General features: G+C 42.3%; 1 protein-coding gene across 2 annotated transcripts in view; it reads right to left on the reverse strand.

Moving 5' to 3' along the window:
- RNF123 (ring finger protein 123) overlaps positions 1-16612 on the reverse strand; it is a 594888-nt gene that overhangs the window by 90987 nt on the left and 487289 nt on the right. The window lies entirely within an intron of this gene.

The following is a 16612-nucleotide window of genomic DNA, read 5'->3' on the forward strand; positions in this document are numbered from 1 at the left end:
GAAACATAGGAAGAGATAAGAGTGGGGGTACTGAGGAGCTGCAGAATGAATGCACTTGTAGGTCAAAAAAAGGAGTTTGAACTGTATGCGGAAATGGATAGGGAGCCATTGAAGTTACTTGAGGAGTGGGCCAATATGAGCATAGCGACACTGGTGGAACAAAAGTCATGCAGAAGAATTTTGAATAAATTGATGGGGACAGAGATGGCTTAGTGGGAGACATGTGAGAAGCAAGCTGCAGTAGTCTAAGGAAGAGGTGATAAGAGTGTGGACAAGGGTTTTGGTCAGTGGCGTAGCCAGACCTGAGATTTTGGGTGGGCCCAGAGCTAATATGGGTGGGCACGCACTGTCTATATAAGTATGAGTAGTGTCTCATGGGATCCTACAAAATAATGCCTTAGAATTCACTTGATGATGGATTTCTAAGTAGTCTGCCCAACAGCTGCCCTGCATCAGTATAACCACATACATACTTAATGGAAAAATTGATATTTTTAAATATAATTACATTATCCCACAATCTCTCCACTGCAAAATGCTATACACAAACTTGTGCAAAAACACACTCATATCCTTACTAAACTATAACAGCACTAATTCCAAGGACAGGATGAGCTACAACCTTATGCTTGAAAAGGCAGAACTGTAATTACACTAGGCTCTAAAACACCAATACACTACCTCGTGAAAAAAAAAGCAAAACAAAAAGGGCTGCAAATACTACATGCTAGCAGAATACTGCACCTTGATCACACATGAAAAACACATGACACAACAGACATGACACAAGGAACTAGAAATCAAAAAATATGAAGGCAAAATACTGAACTGGAAAGTTAACTCAAGAAGTCAGACTCAGCATGCAGCAATACCAGAAAAATTGAAACTTACATGCAAAATATCACAGATGCACATTTCCAAAAGCTGACATATTCCAATTAATAAATTCTGAATAAAATACTTTTTTCTACCTTTGTTGTCTGATCTATTCGCTTTGGTCCCAGTGTCTTCTGTTTTATGCAGTGTCTTCTTTCCATTTGATAATTTTTCTCTCACCATGTCCACCATCCTCCTGTGTCCTGTCTACCATCTGTAGCCCTGTCCCTATCCTTCCTTGAGTTTCAGTATCTGCTCTCAACGTGTTCCAAACCAGCCCTTAAACTTAGCAGTTTTCCCTCCATCCATATCCAGCATTTCTCCTCACTCCCCTCCATCCATGTGCATCTACTTCCTCTGTCTTCCCTCCCCTCCATCCATGTTCAGCATTTCTCCTCTCTACCTTCCCCTCCATCCATGTGCATCTCCTTCCTTTGTCTTTCCTTCCCTCCATCCTTGTCCAATATTTTTCCTCTCTTCCCTGCCCTCCACTCCATCCATGTCCAGCATTTCTCCTCTCTTCCCTCCCCTCCATCCATGCACATCTCCTCCCTGACTTCTCTCCCCTCCCTCCCTCCCTCCATCTGTCCAGCAACTCTCCATTCTCCCCTGCCCTCTCCTCCATCCACCCATATCTTGCAAATGTCCTCTGTCCCCTGCATTCATCCATCCATGTTCAGCAATTCCCTGCCCTCCTCTCCATCCATCCATGTCCAGCAACTCTCCATTCTCCCCTGCCTTCTCCTCCATCCATCTCCAGCAAATTTCCTCTCTCTCCTGTCCCCTCCATCAATCCCTGTTGTCCAGCAATTCTCCTCTCTTCCCTGCCCATCCTGTTTCTTTCCATCCCCTTCCCCATTCTATCCGGCGTCTCCCCCGCCCCCTTCGCAGCATCTCCCCTCTCTCAATAAAGAACAACAATGTGGATGCAGCAGCTCACAGGTTTGCTTGCTGTGTTTTGAGTGAACGGCGACGGCTGCGCAGGGGAGTGGAAACACATTTACCAAATGGCTTCCTTCCTTATAGTGGACTACTACTACTACTACTATTTATCATTTCTATAGCACTACAAGGCATACACAGCACTGTACACCTTATACAAAAAAGACAGTCCCTGCTCAAATAGCTTACAATCTAGATAAGACAGGTAAAACAGACAGAACAATTAAGGGTAAGGGGATAAATAGGTGAGGATAAAGGACAGGGCAAGTGAGTAGTGGTTAGGAGTCAAAAGAGAGGAGTCAACAACAGAGCCTGCAAGAAGGCAGCAGGAGATACATATGTTGGGGGAGCTATTTTGCACTTTCTCTGCTCCTTACCTGAGGTGGGCTTTAAGTTTGGACTTGTGCACATTTCACTGGACAAAAAATATATAAAGTCAAAAGCCTGAGCCTTGTGTATGACGGTGCTGACCCCTCAGCCTCACTCACTATCATTGCTATGGGTGTACTATTAGACTCTACTCCCCCTCCCCCCCAATTTAATTTAATGGGGTTATTTTGCACTGGACTCAGCAACCCCTCCTCCAAAAGGAGAAAAAAACAGAACAAAAAACAAAATCAGAAAGATGGCTGGCAGCAAAGAGAAGGGCGTGCAGAGCAGGGTCAAAATGAGAAGAGAGAATAAGACACAGAGAGGGAAGTTTGGAAGTCAATAGAACATGAGAGACTAGGGCAACAGGGGAGAACAGGAGTGAGAAAAGAGGTGAAGGAGTGAGTCTGAGAAGAGAATGGACTTGGGAAGAGCGAGAGAGAAGGTGGTGAGAAGACTGAAGGGGGATAGACGGATAAATAAGACAGCACAAGAGGAGGGATGGCTTGGGGGAGGGTAAGCATGTCAGGAGCGGGGCATCATCAAGAATGTAATGTGGGACCTGCGTGACGATGATGACTTCGTCTTCTTGCCTGCAGCGGCGAGCGGGCAAACGTAAAAGTAGCAAGTAGCCAAGCTCGACTCCGTCCTTCGCTTCCTGCCCTCTCTCCGCGCCATCCCGCCTTCCTCTGACGTCATTTCCTTTCGGGCGGGCGTGACGCTGAGAGGGCAGGAAGCGAAGGAGGGAGTCGAGCCTGGCTACTTGCTACTTTTACGTCCGCCCGCTCGCCGCTGCAGGCAAGAAGACGAAGTCATCATCGTCATCGTGGAAAGTTGCAAACGACTGGGCGGGCCTGGGCCGAGATTGGGTGGGCCTGGGACCACCCAGGCCCACCCGTAGCTACGCCCCTGGTTTTGGTAATGTGCTCAGAAAGGAAGGGATGAATTTTGAGAAGATAGTTGGAAGGGCAGGTAGGGTCCAATGAAGGTTTTTCGAGGAGTAGTGTAACTATGGTATGTTTTAAGGCATCAGCAACAGTTGCACTGGAAAGTGAAAGACTGAGGATATGACAGAAGGGATGACAGTAGGAGAGTTAGTGCTGGGTGGGAACAGGATCAGAGGAACAGGTAGTTAGTTTGGAGGAGGAAAGAAAATGTGCAGTTTCCCAGTTTCCTCTTCACTGATTTCAGGAAAGGAAGATAAGGAGTCAGGGGTTGAGAGAATGGACTGGAGGAAGGAGAGGTGGAGGTGACTTGGTTGAGAACTCAAGGTTAATCTTGTGAACCTTATCATGAAAGTATTCAGAGTCTGGGGAGAGAGTGAAAGGGGGGGGGGGTGGTTGGAGGTGAAGGCACTTTGAGAAGAGAGTTCAGTGTGGTAAACAGACGTTGAGGGTTTGAGCCAAGAGAGTTTGTCAACTGGATGTAGTAATCCTGTTTGGCAAGTGAAAGAGCAGACTGGAAGGAGGTCAGCAAGAATTTGAACTGTATGAAGTCAGCATGGGCACGGGATTTCAGCCAAAGGCGTTCAGCAGATCGAGCACAGGAACATGGGTAGCAGTTTCTAGAGGTCAGCAAAGGCTGGGTTTGGTACACCTTATAGAACGGGGAATGGGAAGAACGAGAGTATCCAGAGCAGAGGAGAGAATAGTATTATAGGAAGAGACAGTCTCACTGACAGACTTGGATAACACAGTGGTTGAGAAGAGGTCTGAAATATAAGAACATAAGTGTTGCCATAATGGGACAGACCAAAGATCCATCAAGCCCAGCATCCTGTTTCTAACAGTGGCCATTCCAGGACTGCAAACACTGGAGGAGAGCCTGAAGATTCCTAAATGTATTGGTGGAGATTGAACGGGACTGGAGAGGAGGGTGTTTAAGTGTGAAAGTTATCAGATGATGGTCAGAGAGGGGAAGAGCTGAAGTGCAGAATCTGGAGAGTGAGCAGTTGGAGAAGTGAGTAGGGGCAGTGGAGCACAGTTGAAGATTGAAAGAGGATGTTAAAAGCGAGAAACCGAGAAGCATAAGAGTCAGAGGGATCATCAGCAAGAATGTTAAAATCCCCAAGAATGGGGGAAGGAGATTAAGGTTCAAGAAAGAAGCAAAGCCAGGAGTCAAAGTCAGCAAGAAATGAAGAAAGCGACTTATTAGGGAGTCAATAAATGGCTTCACTCCTCTGCCTCTCCGAGTAGCAAAGACAGATGGAGTGGACTTTAAAGGAAGAAAAGCAGTGAGAAAGAGGTGGAAGAAGAGGTTGAAATCTACAAGACTGCTCCAGGTGCCTAGCGCTTCCACTGGCTGCCTTCCAGATGCTGTGGAGGACTCTCACAGAGGCCCTGGGTGGATCAGGGAGGATCAGGGAGTCACCCCGGAGTAGGCTGGGAGGATATGCAGATGGACAGTAAGACCTCCACAGCACCTGAAAGGCAGCTGGTGGAAGCGCTAGGTCTGGATCAAGTTACTGTAACCTTTTGTAAGAGATGATGTTACAAGATCATGAATATATGGTATTAGTAGTGTGTCTATTCTTTTTAATAACACGGATGGAACTGGATCATGAGGTGCTGTAGATGGTTTAATAGCTCTCAAGAAATTTTGTATAGTAGTTGCTGAAGGAATATTAAATGAAGTTAGCTGACTACAGAAATATTTACCCAATTCTACAGTTGAAAGGATTTATTTATATAGAACATTTATATCCCACAGATTCCCACCATGGTGGGCTCTATGTGGCTTACAACATTTAAGAAAAGGACATCATACAAATTCAAGGTTGGAACAGAGAATAAGGAACATCTGGGGAGAGGAGCAAACAGCAGGAGTTATAAACGAGGGCCGGAAGGAAGTGAAATAACAGAAGAGTATGATTTTCCACATAGATAAGTCTTAAGGGACTTGTTGAACAAATTGTGGTCGGTAGTCTCCTTTAAAGTAGATGGCAGGGCATTCCAGTAAAGAGGACTCACAAAGCAAAAGGAGGTGGTGAAGAGCAATTTGTATCTCAGATTTCTGCAGTTCGGGTAGTGGAGAGCGAGATAGGTGTGAGAAGTTTTTTTGGAATTCCTGGAACGGAGGTCAATCAGGCTGAACATGGAGTGGAGGAGTGGCCTAGTGGTTAGGGTGGTGGACTTTGGTCCTGGGGAACTGAGGAACTGAGTTCAATTCCCACTTCAGGCACAGGCAGCTCCTTGTGACTCTGGGCAAGTCACTTAACCCTCCATTGCCCCAGGTACAAATAAATACCTGTATACAATATGTAAGCAGCATTGAGCCTGCCATGAGTGGGAAAACGTGGGGTACAAATGTAACAAAACATATAAGCTGGAGCTTCCCTGTATACAGGTTAGAGCACAGATTTTAAATTCGATACGCTCTTTTATCGGGAGCCAGTAAAGTTTCTCTCTAAGGGGCTTTGCTGATTCAAACCTTGATTTTCCAAATATTAATCTTGCTGCCGTACTTTGTACCATCTGGAGTTTCTTGAGGATGTGTTCTTTGCAGCCTGTGTAAATCCCATTGTAGTAGTCGAAATGGCTCAATACTACAGAATGGATAAGAGTCTGGAATAGGTCACACGGCAGGAATTGCTTGATGTGTTTAAGTGACCGCATGGAGAGGAACATTCTTTTCGTAACAGATGTTATTTGAAGGTCGAGAGTCAAGTGGGAATCCAGAATGATACAAAGCAACTTCAAGCTATCTGCAATAGGGAGCGAGTAATCCAGCGCAGCAATCGTGCTCAGGATAGACTTATTAAACTGAGAGGAGAGAATGAGGCATTGGGTTTTTTCCTTGTTAAGCTTGAACTTAAATGCATTCGCCCAATTATCCATGGCAAAACTGTTCTGAATTGCATCTGAGATTTCGGTTAAGGAAGATCTGAAGGGAATGTAGATAGTTACATCATCCGCATAGATGTAAGGGTTCAGGCCATGGTTGGATAAGGCTGTTGCAAGTGGAGTCATCATAATGTTAAATAGGGTTGATGAAAGGGGGGAGCCCTGAGGCTCTCTACATTGAGATCTCCAAGGTGGCGAAATAGAGGAATGGACTTTAACCTGATAGGATCGAAATGAGAGAAAGCCTCTAAACGAATCTAAAACATTACATCCAACACCGAATTCAGCTAATAAAGTAAGAAGGAGGCTGTGGTCAACCATGTCAAAAGCACTGGACATATCAAATTGTAGACGCAAGATGTTTTTCCCCAAAAATATTTCCTTCTTGAAGTTGGATAGGAGTGAGACCAGGACCGTCTCGGTACTATGCTGAGACTGGAACCCGGATTGGGAGGCATGGAGAATAGAAAATTTACCCAAATAATCAGTGAGCCGTAGATTGACCAGGCTCTCCATAGTCTTGACTAGCAACAGGATTGTTGCAACAGGGTGGTAGTTAGATATAAGGCTAGGTTTGGACTTCGGGTCCTTAGGGATTGGTGTAAGGAGAATGCGACTATGATCATTGGGGAAGAGTCCTTGCTGGAGCATGAAGTTCAGAAAGGATGCGAAGTCAGCAATAAAACACTCTGGCGTCAATTTTAGTAAGTAATTTGGGCAGCTATCCAATTTGCAGTGGGTTTTTGAAAATTTGCTGATGGCTTGAGAGACCTTCCCAGTTGTAACCGGGTCAAAGGTAGACCAAAAGCGATCAGCTGGAAAGTGGCCAAGTGGAGGCGCAAGGTCAATGAGGAAATCAGCTATACTAGAGGTGCATAGAGGGAGCAATTTGCGTAATAGGAATTTTTCCCTAAAATAGTTAGCCAACTGAATCGCTGAAGGCATGCCATCCCGCGGAGAAGTAACCGGGGTAGTTTCAAGGAGAGAATTCAGTTGACGGTAGAGCTTTTTAGCATCCTTTATAACTGTTTGAATTCTATTCCGAAAGAATGATCTTTTGGCTTGCTTGATTGCGTATTTGTATTTGCAATGGTAGTATATTGCTGTTAACTGTATTTGAAACTGTAGCAGAAATAAATGATAGTCATAGCTTTCGGGTAACTCCCATGCTGATGGTAAAGAAGTGTGAGTTTGATGTGTTAATGTGTAAAGGACCTGATAAAGATTAGCAGTATTTGGAGCCTCCAGCCAGCTTTAAGGCCTTCTCTCTGATGCTTCCTGCCCACATGATAAGAAGTTGCTCGGACCTGCCGGGGGAAGGGGGGGGGGAACACACAAGCATTAATTTTATTTTAATGCATTGCAATTTTAATGCATTAATTGAATTATTAATTCTTTAAATGTGCAGCATTAATTATTTTGGTGCATTTGTACTGGGGAAGTACTGGGGGGGGGGGCATGCAGGAAGAGCAGCTGGTGCAGCTGCTCCAGAGCCAATCTGATTAATTTCTTTGACTGAGTAACCAAACAGTTGGATATAGGGGCAGTGATAGACGTAGTGTACTTATATTTTGAACAGAAAAAAAGCACAAAAGGGCCTTCAGGAAAAGGACAATGTGAATTATTTTATTCTAAAGGACCCAACATGGGCAGTGTTTCAGCGACACCTCACCTGCCTCAGGGGGTCACATAAATTTTGTGTCAGGTAATAAAAGACTGCCACTAATAGGACAGATCGATACTCCAAATCTGCAATTGGTACTGCCGATATGACACAAAGTTAAAATATTCCTTTTTATCCTGCGGACACTGAAAAGACGTTGTCCAAAAAAACCCCAGCCAAAATGGCGAGGTGTCGCTGAAACATGCTTTAGACCCTCTCTTTACCTGTAGTGTACTTAGATTTTAGCAAAGCCTTTGACAGGATTCTGTGTAGGCAACTGATAAATAAAACTAATAAATTGAGTGCCTTTGGTATGGGCCCTAAGGTGACTGACTGGGTTAGAAACTGGTTAAGTGGACGGAAGCCAAGGGTGGTGATAAATGGAGTTCACTCTGAGGAAAAGGATGTCACCAGCTGTGTGTCACAAGAATCGATCCATCTTTGTGATCAATATTGTAGAAGGGCTGTCTGGTAAGATTTGCTTCTTTGCAGATGACAACAAAGTCTAATAGATACCATCTAATAGATGGTGTGGATAGCATAAGGAGGGCTCTAGCAAAACTTGATGAATGATCCAGAAAATAATCTTGTGTGTCTAATTTAATGCTAAAAAATGCATTAAAAAAACATCAAAGCAGCAGTTAAGACTAAAATTATCAAATGTATAATAATTAAAATACATACAAAACATTTCTTTACATACAAAACACAATTAGATTAGCATTTCTCATGTTCCACAGCCTGGTTCACAATACTCATCCCAATTCTAGAACTTCAGATCACTTAATCAAATGCCTTAGAGAAAAAATATGTTTTAATCCTACTTTAAATGCCTTAGCATTCAACTCTAATCAGAGATAGTGTGATAATGAATTCCAAAGAGCTTGTGCAAGATAAAAAAATGTCTGCACATCTTGTTTATTTATTTATTGCATTTGTATCCCACATTTTCCCACCTCTTTGCAGGCTCAATGTGGCTTACAATACATCATGAATAGCGGAGATATATGAGAAATAAACATTTAGTATTACAGAAGGATCTTAGGTAACATGATAATGATAAAGCATGATATTAATATAACAAGCAAATGGTAAAGACAATTCTGGGTAAATGTGAAGGAGTTCATATTTGTTGGTCTTTGCGGTATGCTTTGTTAAAGAGATGGGTCTTCAATAGTTTGCGGAAGTTAGTTAGTTCATAGATCGATTTCAAGTTGCACGGCAGCGCGTTCCAGAATTGTGTGCTCAAGTAGGAGAAGGTTGACACGTGCAATAGTTTGTATTTTAGTCCTTTGCAGTTGGGGAAATGTTGCTTCTAGTCTTGATTTATTCAAAGAAGCAATTACAAATCGATTCTGAGTTAATGAATGCAGTATCCTCTGAGGTATATACGGAATCAATAAAGTAGCTAGATAATTTGGAAGGCCACTATAAAATGCTTTAAAAGCCAAAATTAAACTTTAAATCTAATTCGATATTTGATTGGTAGCCAGTGAAATTTCTTCAATACTGGGATAACATGAACAACCCCACCCAATCCAGCAACTAATCTAATGGCAGTATTCTGAATCATTTAAAGACAGCATAATGTAGTACAGTAATTCCATTATAGATCGAATGGCAGTAATCCATACGATTTCTTACTAAAGAGAATATCAACGTTTAAAGAGCATTATAATCCAGAAAAAGCTTAATAGCTGTAATATTCCTCATTGTGAAAAAAATTAGTTTTTACTATAACTGACACTTGATCTTTAAAAGTAAGATCTGAAATCAATAATAACTCCCAATATCTTTTAATGATGAAAATAATTGTAAGGAACATCCTAATATAACTGGCAAAAAAATTGAAATTATTAATCCACCAGTTACCCACATCGCCTTACATTTCTCTGGATTAAGCTTCATCCAATTTACCTCTAACCATGATATATCAATAATAGTCTAGCATCAATTATAAGTCAAACTTCCAATATCAGGATCCAGAGGAAAAATTAACTGTATGTCATCGGCAAAAACTGTCCACTTACTCCCAATGACTAAATTAAAAGAGCTAAAGGACTAAAAGAGCTTGAACAAAATTGGGGACAGAACTGATCCCTATGCTTTCTAGACATTGTTATTAAAAAAATACAGAAAATGTCCTATTAGCCAAAAAAGAAACAAACCAATTCAAAACTTCACCTTTAATACCAAACTGTTTCAATTGTCTAAATTGATGGTAATCCACCAGATCAAATACCACTAAGATCTAAAGGAATAACTAACACTATCCTACCTTGATCCAGGTAACTATGAACCTCACTTCCTATAGACAGTAAAGTAGTTTCTATACTATGTGAGGAGCAAAATCCTGACTGCTGAGGGTGTAATAGAGCAGGGTTTTTTGCAGTTGATTTTATGAAAAAAAAAAAAGGTTTCTCTATTAATTTGGCCAGAAAGAGAATATTTGAAACAGGGCTATAGTTCTCCACTAGCCCTTTGGATAATGAGTTACTTTCATAATAGATCAAACAGTTGCCTTCTTCAAATCTGTTGGTAGTTCTCCAGCAGATAAACTAGCATGGACTATAGACAAAAGAAAAGGATGCAATTATGTCACGGATTCCTTCAGTAATTTAGCAGGAATAGGATCTAATTCTGAAGTGGTTGGACATGAAGCAGTCAATAATTTAGTAAAACGCACAGAGTACTGTATTAAAAGCTGACCAATGAGCAACAGGAAGTAATCCTACCTCTTCCATCTCCTTATCTATCCCTAATTTGGCTACAATATAGGGGGCAAAGTAATCCTGTGCACGAAGGAAGAACAGGATTTGGAAGTGATCGTGTCTAGTGATCTTAATGTGGCAAAGAGGTAGAAAAGGCAACAGCCACCAGGATTTACAGGCAATCCCACCCAGTCTCCAATCAGTTAACCAGGAGTGCACCAATTCGTCCCCTCCTGACAGAGACAGATGGAACACTTTTAACCCAATGAAAGAGGCAAACCTTGACAAAAACCTAAGAGACCTTTGATCAACTACCTGCTCCTTTGAGCCCTGCCTATCAAAGATAGTGCAGCAGGCAAGTATGTGCCTCATAGAAGGTGCACAAAAATTGTGAACTGCTCTCTTTCTAATTGGCAATGCTGCCTCTCTCCTTACATCGAGAAGGTAAATCTTATCCCAGTTGTACGTGCCGTGATAACATCAACTAGATTACTGTAATGCACTCTACAACAGTCTGACTACAAAGGGCGTGCACCAGCTCCAACTGATTCAGAATGCTGCAGCAAGACCAAGCAACGTGACCACTTCATACCATTTTTGCAAAACCTTCACTGGCTAACAGTACTATACAGGGCTACATTTAAAACTCTATGTCTGATCTTCAAGGCCCTTAAAAGAAGACCTTAAGAAATTGGAAGACTGGGCATCCAAATGGCAGATGAAATTTAATGTGGACAAATGCAAGGTGATGCACATTGGAAAGAGTAATCCAAATCATAGTTACCTGATGCTAGGGTCAGTGCTCAAGAAAAAGATCTGGGTGTCATTGTAGATAATACGCTGAAATCTTTTGCTCAGTGAGTCGGCAGCCAAAAAAGCAAATAGGATGCTAGGAATTATTAGGAAAGGGATGGTGAATAAGACCGAAAATACTACAATGCCTTTGTATCGTTCCATGGTGCGTCCGCACCTTGAGTATTGCATTCATTTCTGGTCGCCGTATCTCAAAAAAGATATAGTGGAATTAGAAAAGGTTCAAAGAAGAGCACCAAAATGATAAAGGGGATGGAACTCCTCTCGTATGAGAAAAGGCTAAAGAGGTTAGGGCTCTTTAGCTTGGAAAAGACATGGATGAGGTCTACAAAATCCTGAATGGTGTAGAACAAGTAGACGTAAATCGATTTTATACTCATTCCAAAAGTACAAAGACTAGGGGACACTCGAGGAAGTTACATGGAAATACTTTTAAAACAAATAGGAGGAAATATTTTTTCACTCAACGAATAGTTAAGCTCTAGAACTCTTTGCCAGAGAATGTGGTAACAGCGGTTAGCGTAACTGGGTTTAAAAAAGGTTTGGACAAATTCCTGAAAGAAAAGTCCATAGTCTGCTATTGAGACAGACATGGGAAGCAACTGCTTGACCTGGAATTTGTAGTATGGAGTGTTGCCACGATTTGGGTTTCTGCCAGGTACTTTGGAAAACAGGATACTGGGCTAGATGGACCATTGGTCTGACCCAGTATGGCTACTCTTATGTACCTGAAAAATAGGATGATCCTCCACACACCTCCAAGGACACTAAGGTCCTCCCATGGAGTATCCCTAACCACACCCTCTCCAAAAGATATTACACGATGTGATACCTGCAAGCGAGCCTTCTCCAGGATAGCCCCCACACTCTGGAATGCACTCCCTGAAAGGCTCCGCTTCACACAAGGCTATCTATATACTTCAGGAAGCTTGTCTCTTCAACCAGGCGTCTAATGGAAGAAGTAACTAGTTAATCTCACTCACACACACAAGGAGTGACACAGGCTACACATACTGCAGCAGGATATATCCACTCCTATCCTAGCTGAGGTAATATTCTTTTGTTTTTTTTAATTCTCTTGTATTGTCAATCATTATATTCATGTATACAAAAAAAAACAACAACCCTCACATCTGTTGCATTTTTACAATATCATATGTCCTCCCACCCATTGAAATCCCTGCCCCATTCCTACCCTAACTAAGTTAGCAAAGCAAAACAATAAGATCAGATATGGTAACTCAAAAAAATCCAATCACTATGCCAACACTATACTGTCAGGCAGATATGGCCCGCCATTTCATATAAGGAGCCCATATTTTAGAGAATTGCTCATTATGTCCACGCTTTTTAGCTGTAAGCTTAGCCATAAGACAACAATAGTCCACCTTATTGAAGACTTGTTTAACTGACGGTACTGTAGCTTGCTTCCAATATTTTGCGATCACTATCCGGGCTGCTACGTAGATATGGGATAAAAGATAGTGAAGATCCTTCTTAATGCCCGGTTATTGTACATTCAGGAGGCAAGCATCAAGCACAGGGCTTGGAAGCCCCGGAAAACCTTTCAACAATTGAGAATGAAGATCTGTGAAGATCCTTCTTAATGCCCGGTTGTTGTACATTCAGGAGGCAAGCATCAGGCACAGGGCTTGGAAGCCCAAGAAAACCTTTCAACAATTGAGAATGAAGATCTGTCCAAAAGTCTTGAATGATAGGACATGACCACCAGATGTGCCAAAAAGTACCAGTTTCCCCACATTGGCGGCAACATGCTGCCGACCCCGACTTAAATATTCGAGGCAGCTTGTATGGTGTAAAATATCATTGGTATACATCTTATAGCCATTTTCCACCAGACGGGTTGCCACAGAAAGTCTCAACAAATACTTAAATATCTTTGTCCATTTTGTGGGATCATAATTAGAACATCAATTCCCATTTATTTTGATAAATAAGCAAAGGCTGAGATCTGTGAAGTAGAGCAAGATATATCCTAGAGATTCCTCCCCTGCCAGTGCCAGAATGCACTGCACTTTCCAGTTCAGTTTCTGCCAACATTAAATCTGATTTAGTTCTACGGTGTATAAAATCTTTCATTTGCATATAATGAACATTATCTCTATCTAACAATCCATATTCCTCTTTCAATGCTTCAAATGTAATACATTCTCCCTCCTCCCAGATCTGACCCAATTCCCAAAGAGATGCTGCTGCCCACCTGTGGTATGTAGAGTCAGTTTTACCTGGGAGGAAACCCAATGCAAACATGATAGGGGAGCTGAGGTAATATTTAACCATCTCAATGACCTCAAGCGCAACTTTCTTTAAATTAGTCACCTTACTTTCTAACTCCTCTTACTCTCTTTACCTATCTATATGTTCCAACTTTGCCTAATCCTTCACTAGCAATTAAAATGTTCTATTACGTATTGTGCTGACATTGTAAGTAGTATATTATGCCATACTTTGTATTGTTATTTGAATGTTTTTACTGCTGTAACTGTCTATTGCTCATGTTTGATTTATTCTTATTGTACACCGTCTTGAGTGAATTCCTTCAAAAAGGCGGTAAATAAATCCTAATTAATAAATAAATAAATCGAAGGAAATACTTATTTACGGAAAGATTGATGAATGCTTGGAACAGTTTTCTGGTGGAGATGAGGACTGTATCAGAATTTAACAAAGTGTGGGACAAGCTTGTCAGATCTCTTAGGGGAGAGTAAAAGATAGTGGACAGCGTTTATCTACTGTCATCTCCTATATAATAATTCGTCAATCTGCGCCCCTGGATGGCTGGCTGGCTGGGTTCGTAAATGTATGCAAATGAGGTATGCATAATCGGCTCTCCTCCAGCCTTCCCTTCCCTCTTAGCGTCCCGCCTCACGGAAAGAGGAAATTACATCAGAGGAGGGTGGGACACTGAGAGGGAAAGGGAAAGCTGGAGGCGAGCTGAGCCTTCCGCTTTCACTGACACCGCTGCTACTTCAGGTAAAATAAAAGTTTTAAAGGAAGGGCGGCAGGAAGGAAAGGAGGGCTGCTGTTGGAGAAGAGGGCGAGCAGGTGAGGGCTGGGGTTGAACTGGAACTCGGGTGCTTAAAAGGGGGGCAGGTGGGGGCTGGGGTGAGTCACTGGACATGGAGGGGAGGGGAGGGGAGAATCGCTGGACATGGATGGGAGGGGAGGGCAGGGGAGAATCGTTGGACATAGAGGAGAGGGGAGAGACGAGAAATTGCTTAGACAGCCTTCCTAGGGCCCGTTTTATTTTTGGAGAAACGGGCTTTTTTTTGCTTCTTTACTATGTTTCTGCATAAAATATTGTTAAAACAATGAGATAAACTTGGAGACTGGCAAAGTAAATTCTAATAAGAGCAATAACTTGATACAATGTCAGAAATACATATTTTAAAACAGCAAAACAGAACAGTGGAACATTCATATAATGGAAATATGATAAATGTCAGCATTACACAAATAGTAACATAGTAGATGACGGCAGAAAAAGACCTGCACGGTCCATCTAGTCTGCCCACGATAAACTCATATGTGTATACCTTACCTTGATTTGTACCTGTCTTTTTCAGGGCACAGACCGTATAAGTCTGTCCAGCAGTATTTCCCGCCTCCCAACCACCAGTCCCGCCTCCCATCACTGGCTCTGGCACAGACCCCGTATAAGTCTGCCCTCCCCTATCCTAGCCTCTCAACCACCAACCCCTCTTCCCCCCGCCACCCAATTTCAGCTAAGCTTCTGTGGATCCATTCCTTCTGCACAAGATTCCTTTATGCCTATCCCACACATGTTTGATACATCATAATAGGCAGCACAGTAGAAGATTCATAACACCCAATGCGTAATTAAACTCTGGAATTCGTTGCCGGAGAACGTGAAGGCGGTTAGCTTGGCAGAGTTTAAAAAGGGGTTAGACGGTTTCCTAAAGGATAAGTCCACAAACCGCTACTAAATGGACTTGGGAAAAATCCACAATTCCAGGAATAACATGTATAGAATGTTTGTATGTTTGGGAAGCTTGCCAGGTGCCCTTGGCCTGGATTGGCCACTGTTATGGACAGGATGCTGGGCTCGATGGACCCTTGGTCTTTTCCCAGTGTGGCATTACTTATGTACGTGTAACTTGCAGAATATTTTAACTTATGCATGCCCTTGCCATCCAAGGTTATTCCATGTCTCTGGCCGGTGTAACTCTAAAGGTAAGGTGCGTCGCTACCAGGTTACACTAGTATTTTATAACACAATCTGGGCACCTAGAAGCTGTTACAGAATAGGCACTGCCCAAGTGGCTTTCGGGTGCCTAACAGGTGGTGCTCACTTGCAATCTAAGGTGGCAATTTTGTAAGTCCTCTGGAGACAGGGAAATACCTAGTGCACCTGAAAGTAACTCACCGTTAGTTATGACTGAAAAGTCCTTTTACCGTTGAGTCAACTCGTCATCTAACTGACTCACTTACAAGCATTTTGCTTTGATATACTTGAAAAAGGTTTGTTATTAGTTTTTGCCTCAATAAGGTTCTTAAATTCTTTCTTGGCCTGCATTATTGCTGTTTCACATCTAACTTGGCAACATTTATGCTCTCTCCTGTTTTTGTCATTTGAATCTACAGTATCTTCATGTTTTAATCTAATCCATATCTTGTATATCACTCTATCCCAACAGAAGGTTCCAGACAGTTTACATAAAAGAAGCTCAACCAAAAAATGAGGAATTACACAATCAAAAAACTGAAACACAGAGAATTAGTCATCACAGTTACCAAATCAGAACGTTTTCAACCTCTTATGCAAATGCATATAATTTTGATCTAATCGAATTATACTTAGTAAATTAATCCAAATAGTAATAGCTTAAAAGGAGTTAAGTTGCAAACCATCACGAACTCGGGCTGACATATAAAAACAGTGAGAAAAAACTGAATTGATAATACAGAAGTATTACCATAAAATATCTTTCTGGCTTTAATAGCTTTTCACCTCACTATTTGAACACTCTTGCAATTATTTGGTCTTAGTCAAACATTTTTAAATATCCCCTGGCTCTTACAACAGTTTAACCCTTGCAAACACTCTGACATAAAACCGTTACACTTTTTATATGGCAGATGACATACTTAATTGAAAGCGTATACAATAGAATTCCTGCTAAAGCACAAAACATGTCCATATGCCCTTCTGCTATTATGTTTGTTACACCCAGGGGCGTATCTGGACTCCGGCGGTAGGGGGGGCCAGAGTCAGAGGGAGGGGGCACATTTTAGCCCCCCCCCTCCGCCGCCGAGCCCCCACCGCCGAGCCCCCACCGCCACCAATGACTCTCTCCACCCCCCTCCCGCCGCCAACCCTCCCCCGCTGCCGTTCTTACTTTTGCTGGCGGGGG

Source organism: Microcaecilia unicolor, chromosome 6 (assembly GCF_901765095.1).
Source record: "Microcaecilia unicolor chromosome 6, aMicUni1.1, whole genome shotgun sequence".
In the NCBI taxonomy this organism is placed as follows: Eukaryota; Metazoa; Chordata; class Amphibia; order Gymnophiona; family Siphonopidae; genus Microcaecilia; species Microcaecilia unicolor.